The 13315-nt window shown below is 43.4% G+C and overlaps 1 pseudogene; it reads left to right on the top strand.

Moving 5' to 3' along the window:
- Positions 1-3774: 3774 nt before the first annotated feature.
- LOC118542885 (chromatin target of PRMT1 protein-like) lies at positions 3775-6195 on the top strand (annotated as a pseudogene).
- Positions 6196-13315: the final 7120 nt, after the last annotated feature.

Raw genomic sequence — 13315 nt, 5'->3', positions numbered from 1 at the left:
TATCTATTATATTGTCTTCCAGGTCGCTTATTCGTTCTTCTGCCTCAGTTACCCTAGCTGTTAGATTATCTAGATTGGATTGGATCTCATTGATAGCATTTTTAAGTTCTGCCAATTCAGCTTTCATATCTGCCCTTAGAGACTCTATGTTGTCATTAATTGATTTCTCCATTCTAGCCACTGTCTTCACAATTGCTAGCCTGAATTCCATCTCCAACATCTTGGTTATAATCTGCATCCATTTGTAAATCTGCAGCATAAGTCATGATCTCTGAGTCTTTTCTATTTTGGGGGTTCCTCCTCCTAGTCATTCTGTTGATGGGTGTTTGAGGGAATGTATAGAGTCCAAATTATTGAGCAGAACCCAAGCAAGATGCACCTGTTTTCTTGGGACCTTAGGGCTGCTGGCCTCTTGTTTTCCCAGCCTGTCTTCTGGGGGAGGGGCCTGCCGCTGTTACTCAGGCAACCCTGTTTGGGCGGAGTTGCCCTGCCCCCCTGTGGCGGGTGATGGGCTCAGCGGGAATCAGTTTTTGGGGCTTCTGTTCTCTGGCAGCTTTCCCTGGCAGCTTTCCGCATCTCTTCCGCGAGTCAGAACAGAAGAGACCATTTCCAACCCTCTGCCTCAGAGCAGAGAGATCGCAGTCTGTTCTTCAGTGAGCTCTCCAGGCCACACCATCTCCGTTTCTGTCCCTGCTGCTATAAACTGCAGCGGCCTGGGTTGTGCGCCCCTCCGCAGAGCCCCCAGTCCTGCCTCCATGTAGGGGCACTTCTCTGCCCTTTGTGCTTCTAAAACAGCCAGCCGCTCCCAGTTCGAACAGGACCCCGCTGCTCCGGGTTTCCGTCCGGAGGCTGCAGTTCACAGGCGTGACCCCGCCACTCCAGGTTTCCGCCCGGGGGGCTGCCCTAAGGTCCTTTCCCCACCGCTACCGGTCTGCGAGTCTGTGCCCGTCCCCAGCATGCGAGGCTGTCGCTCACCGGCGGTATAGGATCCCCACGGCCAGGCACCCTCCCGCTGCCGTTTATCCTGCTATATCTGCCCGTGGAATCACGGCTCCCTGCTTCGTACCTCAAAACCAACCACCTGCGATATTCTGCTTGCAGAGATCCAGATCTTCTTTCATCTCAGGCTGGTTTCCTTATTGGCTAGTATTCTGGTGAGAATTCTTGCATCCATGTTCATCAAGGATATTGGTCTGTAATTCTCCTTTTTGATGGGGTCTTTGTCTGGTTTTGGGATCAAGGTAATGGTGGCCTCATAAAACGAGTTTGGAAGTTTTCCTTCCATTTCTATTTTTTGGAATAGTTTCAGAAGAATAGGTATTCATTCTTCTTTAAATGTTTGGTAGAATTCCCCTGGGAAGCCGTCTGGCCCTGGGCTTTTGTTTGTTGGGAGATTTTTGATGACTGCTTCCATTATCTTAGGGGTTATAAGTCTGTTCAGGTTTTCTATTTCTTCCTGGTTCAGTTTTGGTAGTTGATACATCTCTAGGAATGCATCCATTTCTTCCAGATTATCTAATTTGCTGGCATATAGTTGCTCATAATATGTTCTTATAATTGTTTGAATTTCTTTGGTGTTGGTTGTGATCTCTCCTCTTTCATTTATGATTTTGTTTGAGTCATTTCTCTTTTGTTTTTGAATAGTCTGGCCAGGGGTTTATCAATCTTATTGATTCTTTCAAAGAACCAGCTCCTAGTTTCATTGATCTGTTCTACTGTTCTTTTGGTTTCTATTTCATTGATTTCTGCTCTAATCTTTATTATTTCTCTTCTCCTGCTGGGTTTAGGCTTTATTTGCTGTTCTTTCTCCAGCTCCTTTAGGTGTAGGGTTAGGTTGTGTATTTGAGACCTTTCTTGTTTCTTGAGAAAGGCTTGTATTGCTATATACTTTCCTCTTAGGAACGCCTTTGCTGCATCCCAAAGATTTTGAACAGTTGTGTTTTCATTTTCATTTGTTTCCATGAATTTTTTTAACTCTTCTTTAATTTCCTGGTTGACCCATTCATTCTTTAGTGGGATGCTCTTTAGCCTCCATGTTTTTGAGTTCCTTCCGACTTTCCTCTTGTGATTGAGTTCTAGTTTCAAAGCATTGTGGTCTTAAAATAGGCAGGGAATGATCCCAATCTTTTGGTACTGGTTGAGACCTGATTTGTGACCTAGGATGTGATCTATTCTGGAGAATGTTCCACGGGCACTAGAGAAGAATGTGTATTCTGTTGCTTTGGGATGGAATGTTCTGAATATATCTGTGAAGTCCATTTGGTCCAGTGTGTCATTTAAAGTCTTTATTTCCTTGTTGATCTTTTGCTTAGATGATCTGTCCATTTCAGTGAAGGGGGTGTTAACGTTCCCCACTATTATTGTATTGTTGTCAATGTGTTTCTTTGCTTTTTTTATTAATTGCCTTATATAATTGGCTGCTCCCATGTTAGGGGCATAGATATTTACAGTTGTTAGATCTTCTTGTGGGATAGACCCTTTAAGTAGGATAGAGTGTCCTTCCTCATCTCTTATTACAGTCTGTGGTTTAAAATCTAATTTGTGTAATATAAGGATTGCCACCCCAGCTTTCTTTTGGTGTCCATTAGCATGGTAAATGGTTTTCCACCCCCTCACTTTCAATCTGGGGGTGTCTTTGGGTCTAAAATGAGTCTCTTGCAGACAGCATATCGATGGGTCTTGTTTCTTTATCCGATCTGATAGCCTGTGTCTTTTGATTGGGGCATTTAACCCATTTACATTCAGGGTAACTATTGAAAGATATGAATTTAGTGCCACTGTATTGCCTGTAAGGTGACTGTTACTGTATATTGTCTGTGTTCCTTTCTGGTCTATGTTGCTTTTAGGGTCTCTCTTTGCTTAGAGGACCCCTTTCAAGATTTCTTGTAGGGCTGGTTTTGTGTTTGCAAATTCCTTTAGTTTTTGTTTGTCGTGGAAGCTTTTTATCTCTCCTTCTATTTTCAATGACAACCTAGCTGGATATAGTATTCTTGGCTGCATATTTTTTCTCATTTAGTGCTCTGACTATATCATGCCAGTCCTTTCTGGCCTGCCAGGTCTCTGTGGATAGGTCTGTTGCCAATCTACTGTTTCTACCATTGTAGGTTACAGACCTCTTGTCCTGAACTGTTTTCAGGATTTTCTCTTTGTCTCTGAGACTCGTAAGTTTTACTATTAGATGTCGGGGTGTTGACCCAGTCCACCTTTTTAAATACAAGGGCAGACATGTATGGATCTGATTTGGTGACTTAAAAGTTGTATTGTCCAAAAAAGTTGTACTGTCCTCCTGTTACGTATTACATCCTGTACCAATCCAGAGCAAGTCCTGTCAGGTCTGCCTTCTGAATTACATTCAGAAGCTTACATCTCACCACTGCCACTGCTCCCAGTCAGGTCCAATCAGTCCAACATCAGTTTTCACCTGTCCTACAGCAATAATCCCCAACAGGTCTCCCTGCTTTCACGAGTAGGCCTAAATTTAACCTGTGCCCCCCACCTTCCTATCTTATTTCCTATATTTTTCCCTCTCATTCCTTCCCCTCCAGCCACACTAGCTTCCTTGCTGTTTTTTGAGTACTCCAAGCACACCGCTGCCTCAGGGTCTCTGCATTCTCATCTCCTTCTGCCTAGAATTCTCAGGAACCTTTTTTTCCCCCTCTCCCTTTCCTTAAACTCTTTCACCTTGTCCTCTAGGCAGGAGATACTTCCTTCCTCATACCCTCCCTCTTCTTCACATTTTTTTACATTGATACCGGGGAGGTGCAGCTTGGTAGCATGGTACTTAGGCTGCAGTAAGCCTGCTGTCCAGTCCAAGGCCAGCAGTGAAGAGGCAGTTATCAAGCCGTGGATATGTCCAAAGGCCCTTGAATGTCATTCTTGGGCCTTGTAAGAGGCACTGGTTTTGCTCCATTTCCCTTTGTTTCGATTCTGCTTGTAGTTTGTTTTTGTGTTAGAGTCTTTTACGGCTGAGTGTTTTTCTCTTTCATGCCGTTAAACTTACCTTGACAGGAATAATAGAAGAGTGTCTTCACAAGCTGTTCAGTGATAAAGTAATCTGATTTTCTCAGAAATCATCACTTGGAGTCAGGAAACATTATCATTTGAGGTTAAGAAAAGTTAAGGCACTTAAAAGCAGTTTCTAGGGGTGCCTGGGTGGCTCAGTTGGTTGAGCGTCTGCCTTTGGCTCAGGTCATGATCCTGGAGTCCTGGGATCGAGCCCCTCATTGGGCTCCCTGCTTGGCTAGGAGTCTGCTTCTCCCTCTGACCCTCCCCCCTCTCATGCTCTCTCTCTCAAATAAATAAATAAAATCTTTAAAAAAGATAAAAGCAGTTTCTATCTCTGAGAGCTCTGTTTATTGAGTACCATTGACCAATGATGTTAAGTTGATGTTAGACCATTAAAAGATTTACTTGATGTTTATTTCTGCCTTTTCTGAAGCATATGTGCTTCTCCTTATAGGGTATGATACATTGATTCTCCATATTTACATGTTACCAAGTGAACAAATACATAACAAAGTATGATACATTCCTATAATTTATACCGATGTACTATTTCCATGGCCTTTGAAGGTGCTCTAGTCCCTCCGTATATTTGTCCTTAAAATGCAGGTTCCTGCAAGGTTTTGGCTTTTTTTGTCTGTCTTTGAAACAACATTTTCTGTCCTTTGTTGTCATCATATCTGCTTATTATTAGAAGGAAGTATCTCCTGCCTAGAGGACAAGGTGAAAGAGTTTAAGGAAAGGGAGAGGGGGAAAAAAAGGTTCCTGAGAATTCTAGGCAGAAGGAGATGAGAATGCAGAGACCCTGAGGCAGCGGTGTGCTTGGAGTACTCAAAAAACAGCAAGGTATGTTTTTCATACCTTCCACCTCTCTAAAACCGTTCCCTGAACCATTGTTATCTCACTTTTGACTGAATGTGCTGCACTTAGCTGCATTTCTAAGTTTCTGATTCTTGCAAGTTTGTGGACGCTGAGGATTCTTTAACCCACATCAGCTTTGATCTAAGTGTACCACTTAAAGTTCATAGAATCTGGAGCTCCTGGTCTAGCAAGCCACGAAGATGCCAATAAATGTGTTTTTTTTAAGATTTTATTTATTTATTTGATAGAGAGCACAAGCAAGGGGAGCGGCAGAGGGAGAGGGAGAAACAGGCTCCCCGCTGAGCAAGGAGCCTGATGTGGGGCTCGATCCCAGGCCCCTGGGATCATGACCTGAGCAGAAGGCAGCTGCTTAACTGACTGAGCCACCCAGGTGCCCCAATAAATGTTTTATAATAAAGCTTTTATTTAAACACCCATTTTGTTCAACCTTGAGGCTTTATGAATATGCTAAAGAAAAACAGCTGATGCCAGTGAATATTCAGGCTTTGATGCAGCCATGACAGCAGGTAGTCAGTGCCAGAAATACAAGACTGGCCCAGCAGATGGAGAATAAACCCTCTGTCCAGGGGCAGAAGAGGGGCGCCTGGGGGGCTCAGTCAGTTAGGTGTCTGCCTTCACCTCAAGTCAGGATCCCGGGGTCCTGGGATCAAAGCCCTCATTGGGCTCTCTGTTCAGTGGGGAGCCTGCTTCTCCTTCTCCCTCTGCCTGCCGCTCCCCCTACTTGTGCTCTCTCTCTCTGTCAAATAAATAAATAAAATCTTATTTTTTAAAAAAAACCACTTAAGCAGAAGAGCTTAAAGCAGCATCTGGGTAAGAGTAACATCGAGGCACAGTTAGACCAACCCATAGGGACCCTGGGCAGGGACGCAGTTGGAGGACAAGGCCTGCCCATAATCCAGAGAGGTTTGCCCAAAGGAGGAGGGGCATGCAACACAAGAACCTTGCTTAGGGGTGGGATGTCACTCTGAGTCAAAACCTGCTCCAAGGTAGATAAGCTGTAGGTCCTTAAATGGGCTTACGAAGAGGTGGTGTTTGGGGTCATGGAGGTCTTGGGAGAGGGGACCTAGGGCATGGAGCTATGGGTTGTGGTGAAATTGGTGGTGGAGGTCGAGGTATGATAGGTCGGGGAAGTGGGGGCTTTGGAGGCTGAGGTGGAGGCCATGGACAAGGGAGGGGTGCCCTCACTTGTCTGTACTGACCAAGGAGCAGTTGGACAACCATTTGGATGCATACATGTTGAAAATGAAAGGATACCTGGATGCCGAGTTGGATGCCTGCATGGCACAAACAGATCCCCAAACCAATGACTGAAACCCGTCCACCCTCCTGTGCACAAGAGACTCTTGTTCAAAAGTCACCACATCTGTAAATAACCTTGAGATAACAGAGAAGAAACCTGATTGATGCTGGAAGGACCTATCACAATAGGTTAATGACTTACTTGCCACCAGTTTGTGCCTTTACTGCGTTCCTTTTATTTATTTTTTTAAAATATTTTATTTATTTATTTGTCAGAGAAAGAATGAGAGTACAAGCAGGGGGAGGGCAGAGGTAGAGGGAGAAGCAGACTCCCCGCTGAGCAGGGAGCCCGACGTGGGGCTTGATCCCGGGACCCTGGAATCATGACCTGAGCAGAAGGCAGACACTGAACTGACTGAGCCACCCAGGTGTCCAACATTCCTTTTATTTTTTTTTTGATATTGTGTTGTATGAAACCCCTTTTTACTCTTACTTGGGTTTTGTTGTGTTGTGTTGTTTAGCTTCCACCACCACTACCCGCCCCCCCATCGCTCTGACTTTTCTTTGAACATGAATGTGGTGGCTTTTTAGCTGGGACACCCTTTTCCCAACTCTGCCTCCCTTCACCTATCATATGCTCTGACGTTCTAACATTTTCTCTTTTCATCTCTGTGTCCCCATGAAAAAGCCCCAGAAAGAGCCTATCAATTTTCCTTCCTAATTGCCTAGGTTTCTGAGAAATGTGTCTGTTCTACATCATCTTTAATAGCCTCTTAGAAGGGGTGCCTGGGTGGCTCAGTCGTTAAGCGTCTGCCTTCGGCTCAGGTCATGATCTCAGGGTCCTGGGATCGAGCCCCGCATCGGGTCCCTGCTCAGCGGGGAGCCTGCTTCTCCCTCTGCCTGCTGCTCTCCCTGCTTGTGTGCATGCTCTCTCTCTCTCTCTCGCTCTCTCTCTCTCTCTGACAAATAAATAAAATATTTTAAAAAATAGCCTCTTAGAAGTATTTAGAAAATCTGGAGCTCAAAAATGCATTCTGCCACGTTGGTATTTTAGTTTAGTAAATTAAGAACACTGACATAGCCGCAGAGCCACATAACAGGTCACACGGGCTAGTACCTCTGATTTGATTAAAGTTGCTTCCATGTACATTGACACCATATAATGAATGTGCTGAGTTGGTTATGTGCACTTTCTACGCTGGAATGAGATGTATAAACTTTCCTCTTGGCTTTGTATCATGTCCAAAGAGATACTGTTGGGTTGGCTTATATGTGCAAAGGAGAGGAAATAGCCATTTGGTTTGGCAAATGCTTCAGAAGAGAAAGGGCTAGAATGATGGCAGATACCTGCTGGGAGGGGTCGGAAGCTATCCGTGCTGAAATGCTATTATCCTTACGTTTATCCCCAACCAATCTTGGGCTTCTCCATTCATTGGCTTTGTTTGACCCTCTTTCTATTTCCCTTGAAGGAAATAAGTTCATCCATATTCTGTCAACAGTTCCAGTTTTACAGTAGAATCTTGTATTTCTGGTTCATCATAACAAGAAATCATTCTAAAAAAACCCAAAAAACCCCATACTTTGATCCTGTTCTTGAAAGAACATGTAGTGACACCTTTACTGTCTGTGAATTTTGTGGGAGAGAAGTCAAGACTTGGCCATCTCCCATGCCTATCCCCATTCCTAGGAGGAGTTATCACAGTACCATAAGCAAATCTCTCCTAAATCTGTTTCTCCTTCCTCCCTCCTACCTCCTTCCAGGTGTTTCTCCTGTAGCACTGACTGGGAAATTGGGTGGCCTCATGTCAGACCCAAGAGAAGTGGGAGAGAGTTGTGAACTGATTTAAGAAAAGCATCTGACAAAAATATCATCCTTTTTTTTTACTTTCAGGGAGATAATAAAGTACATAAAAATAAATGTTCTTTCCTTTTAGAATCACACTTCATTGGTTTATAGGCTGTGTTTGGTTGGAGGGGCTTGTGTAAATCAGAGTGTCCAGATCAGCATTCTGGTATATTTGCCCACAAACACAGCACTTACTAGCATCATGAATTTCTCCCATAAATTGCTTAGATGATGAGCCAGATTATGGCTTTGACCTCATCCTTCTTGCTGTTCAGTTGGGAGAACTAATTGCAAATGGGTTCTGGAAAGAAATATGGAAAAAAGCCATCTCTGAGTAGCAAGGAAGGGGAGGATGTCTTGCTGTTTTAGGAGTGGTGTCACTTAGTGTGACTTTTCATTTAAAAATTTTTTGTTGTTTTCTAAATTGTCTCAGTCAAAATAAATAATTTCTCACAAAAGAATAGGCTCAGAATATATGCAGTGTTCAGAAGAGCTGGCAGTGGCTTGAGTAAGAAAGATCCAGGATCTCAAGGAGGAGGAGACACTAGCCCAATCCACCAACAGAAAGTACTTTGGATCAAGAGAAACCATGCAGGTGCCTGGGTGAACAGAGATACCATCACGGCTCTGTTCCTTACTGGATGGGTGACCTTGGGCTACTTATTTAATTATTCAGTGTCTCAGTATCCTCATCTAGAAACTGGGGCAATAATAATATTTCCCTCTTGAGTCATTTGTTAACTGCATAAATACATTTAAAGTACTTATTACAATGCCTGGCACATAAATGCTCTCCAATTTTTGCCATTAGCTATTGTTATTATTATAAAACAAGCAAGGGTACATGGTATGAATGAGAGTATTGAAAAAGTCAAAAGAGAGTCCTTACCACCCCCCTCCCTGAGAAGGTATTGCCATAAACCTCAGGAATCATGCTAGGGGATGTCTCCTCATACACACATACACACAAAGACTTTGTCCAGGGTTATCCCAACCCCTCCCCATTATGATGTTATTGCAAAATATATTATTGTGCTTTTATCTCTTTTTCCGAGCTACAGCTCTACTGAAACCTTTAGTTTAGAAGAGCACTGGACTATCAAAGGAGGGCGGACCCCCAAGTTTCTGGAGTGTGACACATATAGTAGAAGGTAATCTTGGCCCCTGATACTCTAGGGATGTGTGAAGGAGAGAGTACTAAGGTTAAACTACCAAAACCTGGCTAGAAATTCCTCAGTTCTGCCGAGGGCTGGCCCTGTAAATGGGTTTTTGTGGTGTGTCTTCTTCCCACCCTTTTGTAAACATTTTGAATCAGTTCTTGATAGTGTGGCAGCTTCAGGATTCAATCTCTTCACAAGCTTCTCTTGGTCATCATTAGGGGAAAGAAACAAATTCTGCACCCCAAACCAAAGAAAATGCGGGGCAACATAGAAATCCCTTCAAGTGGGTAACCGAGTTTGTGGTAGAAAAGAGTCAGAGGGGAAGGAAACAGGATCAGGCAGCCTGACCACAAGGCTCAAACACACCTGGGACCTAGAGGAAGATGAAACATGTCAGGTCCAGGAAGGAAAGAGGAGAAGAGAGGCTTCGCCTTACCAAGCTGTATGTGCCATTCCAGGCATGTTGGCTGGAATTGCTCCCAACACAGGGCTTGAACCGGCTGAACGACCCCAGGAGCTCCCAGGGAGCAAGAAATCTGGAGGAACTTGTGATGGACAGAAGGTGAAATCTCACTAAAAACCTGCTTGTTTCACAACACACACCAGGCAGGATTTTGGCACTTCTGAGGAAACTCAGTCAGTTTCCATACACACATACAAAAGGATGAGGTCTGAAGAGGAAGAAAATGCTTTTTGCTTTTAGTCACATGTCCTAAGAGCTCAGAATAATCATCTTGAGATTCTGAAGCTTCCCAAAAGAGAAGTTTATTATTTTAAAGGAAATCTGAATGCAGAAAGGGGAGCAACAGGAACATGTATCAAGGGCTTCTCACAGTTATGTTGTTTTCTTTGACCCTTGATTGCATCCCAGCAGTAGACAAGGAATTATGGAAAGAAATCATTTCACAGAATAATACCAAGACATAGCTAGCTTTACTAGAGACTGAGGGATTAAGAAAATAATTTTTTTCTTCAACGTAACTCATGCAGAAATTCCACGTAGACTGTGGTATTCCATGGAGGAAGCAAAACATTTCTCTTCATATCATCCAACAAGCCTTGTTCCCTACTGCTTACACCTATATATCCAATGACTTAAGCAACTGATAAGAATTTGTGATCCAAAGAAATATTACATATCCTTATGTTCATTTCAGAATTATGTACAATAGCTAAGACATGGAAACATCCTAAATGTCCATTGATGGATGAACAGATAAAGAAAATGTGAACAATGCAATATTACTCAGCCACAAAAAATAAAGAAATCCTGCCTGCCATTTGCAACAACATGGATGGACTTTGAGGGCATTATACTAAGTGAAATAAGTCAGACAGAAACACAAATACTGTATGTAAGATTTCACTTATATGTGGAATCTAAAAAGATCAAACTCATAGTAACAGATCAGATTCATGGTTGCTGACAATTATCATATGGTTTCACTTATTTGTGGAACATAAGGAATAGCATGGAGGACATTAGGAGAAGGAAGGGAAAAATGAAGGAGGAAATCAGAGGGAGAGACCAACCATGAGAGACTATGGACTCTGAGAAACAAACTGAGGGTTCTAGAGGGGAGGGGATGGGGGATTGGTTAGCCCGGTGATGGGTATTAGGGAGGGCACGTATTGCATGGAGCATTGGGTGTTATACAAAAACAATGAATCGTGGATCACTACATCAAAAACTAAGGATGTACTGTATGGTGACTAACATAACATAGAAAAAAAGATTCGTGGTTGCCACAAGTAGGGGTGGGGTGGGGGAATTGGGTGAAGGGGGTCGAAAAGTACAAACCTCCAGTTGTAAGATAAATAAGTTCTGGGGATGCGAGATATTACATGATGCCTATAGCTAACAATACTTTGTATATTGGTAAGTTGCTGAGAGAGTAGATCTTAAAAGATCTCATCACAAGGAGAAAAAACTTTGTAACTATGTGAGGTGATGGATGTTAACTAAATTTATTGTGGTGATCATTTCACAATATGTACATTAGCAAATCACTGTGTTGTACACCTTAAACTTACATAATGTTATATGGCAATTGCATCTTTTTAAACAAAGATTTTGTTTATTTATTTGACAGAGAGAGAGAGCACAAACAAGGAGGAGAGGCGGAGGGAGAAGCAGGCTCCCCGCCAAGCAGGGAGCCCAATGCGGGACTCAATCCCAGGACCCTGGGATCATGACCTGAGCCGAAGGCAGATGCTTAATGACTGAGCCACCCAGGCGCCCCTATAAATTACATCTTAATAAAACCAGGAAAATAAGAACATGGGCTCCCCGTGTATATCCTAAGCTAGATGGTGCTGTAATATGCTGTGCCATTTATCACAGTGCTTTAAAAATGTACTTCCGCTCTCAGCCTAGTAATCGCTCTAAAATAGTGTATGCAAGTTTAGAGTTCATCTTCATTTTGACCACTGCAGTGGTTCTTGATTACGTTTCACTGCACCTCAGAAGTGCCAGGAGTAAGTAGTTGGAAGGAAGTAGAGCTATAGATAGCATTTTGCCCCCCTCCCCCGTACCCACAGTCCACGCAGTAGCCTTTGGGGAACAGGCATCAAAGGTCTGAGTTTGCACCGCCTGTGCTGAAGTGGTAAGAGCACTGGATTTGAGATAAAGAGGCCGGAGTTTGAATCTCAATTATATATACCACTTACTAGCTGAGTGCAAAGTCATACTACTTCTCTGGGCCTCCTTTCCTCTTCTGTAAAACTTCACAGAGAGTTATGGAACAGGAATGTTATTATAATGTGCTAAGCAACTTTGAGGAATCGTCTATTGGGCATCAAATCCTGTAGACCCCTCAGACTAGAGCATGCACTGTGAATCACTTTCTCTTTCTTTTTTTTCCTTCTTATTAACATATAATGTATTATGTTTCAGGGGTACAGGTCTGTGATTCATCAGTCTTACACAATAAATGCACTCACCACAACACATACCCTCCCCAATGTCCATCACCCAGCCACCCCATCCCCCACCACTCCAGCAACCCTCAGTTTGTTTCCTGAGATTAAGAGTCTCTTATGGTTTGTCTCCCTCTCTGGTTTCATCTTTCATTTTTCCCTCCCTTCCCCTATGATCCTCTGTCTTGTTTCTCAAATTCCTCGTATCAGTGAGATCATATGATACTTGTCTTTTTTGATTGACTTATTTCGCTTAGCATAATACCCTCTAGTTCCATCCACACCGTTGCAAATGGCAAGATTTCAATTTTTTGACAGCTGCATAATATTCCATTGTGTATATATACCACATCTTCTTTATCCATTCAACTGTTGATGGACATCTGGGCTCTTTTCATAGTTTGGCTATTGTGGACATCGCTGCTATAAACATTAGGGTGCATGTGTCCCTTCGGATCACTGCATTTGTATCTTGGGGGTAAATACCCAGTAGTGCAACTGCTGGGTCATAGGGTAGCTCTATTTTTAACTTTTTGAGAGATGTCCATACTGTTTTCCAGAGTGGCTGCACCAGCTTGCATTCCCACCAACAGTGTAGGAGGGTTCCCCTTTCTCTGCATCCCCTCCAACCTCTGTGATTTCCTGACTTGTTAATTTTAGCCATTCTGACTGATGTGAGGTGGTATCTCATTGAGGTTTTGATTTGTCTCTCATACTCTCAGGTTTTGTGTGAGCCATGAAACCCTGTTTTCTAAAAACCTTCCCCAGGACTTTCCCCCACATCTTAGGGGGTAAAGTCCTTTAGTCTCTGCCCATTTGTACAAGCTCGGGAATGCCTTTGAAGGACATGGGGGTAAAAGCCAAGGGTCATAGGCCTTGGAAAAGAAACGAAAGTTCTTTTGAGGCATGACAAACCTTGTAATTGGAGTAGGATTAGGCTTCTGTTCTCAGAGTTATCTCTGGCTGGAAAATTGTTTTATTTGGGTGCTGACATATCTGCATGGAGAGTGAGGTCCCCTGGTTGCACTACCCTGTATTAGGTAGGACCCAGCAAAAGAGTGAGGTCACGGACTGCTGTTCCCTGTTGGGCCAGCTATGCCCTTCAGGGGCCAGGAGTTGTTGAGAAATTTTATATTATGCAGCAGGTGGCCTGAGGAGTGTTTATGTCTGTCACACTTGGCGGCCTTGAGAGGCTGGTGACTGATTGTTTTCTGTAGTGGTACACAGGGTAAAGATTGTCTTGCTAAGTGAGAGTTTGGCTTAGTTC

Source organism: Halichoerus grypus, chromosome X, assembly GCF_964656455.1.
Source record: "Halichoerus grypus chromosome X, mHalGry1.hap1.1, whole genome shotgun sequence".
Taxonomy (NCBI): domain Eukaryota; kingdom Metazoa; phylum Chordata; class Mammalia; order Carnivora; family Phocidae; genus Halichoerus; species Halichoerus grypus.
Note: the sequence above shows the minus strand (reverse complement) of the source record. Positions and strands in the feature narration are given on the sequence as shown.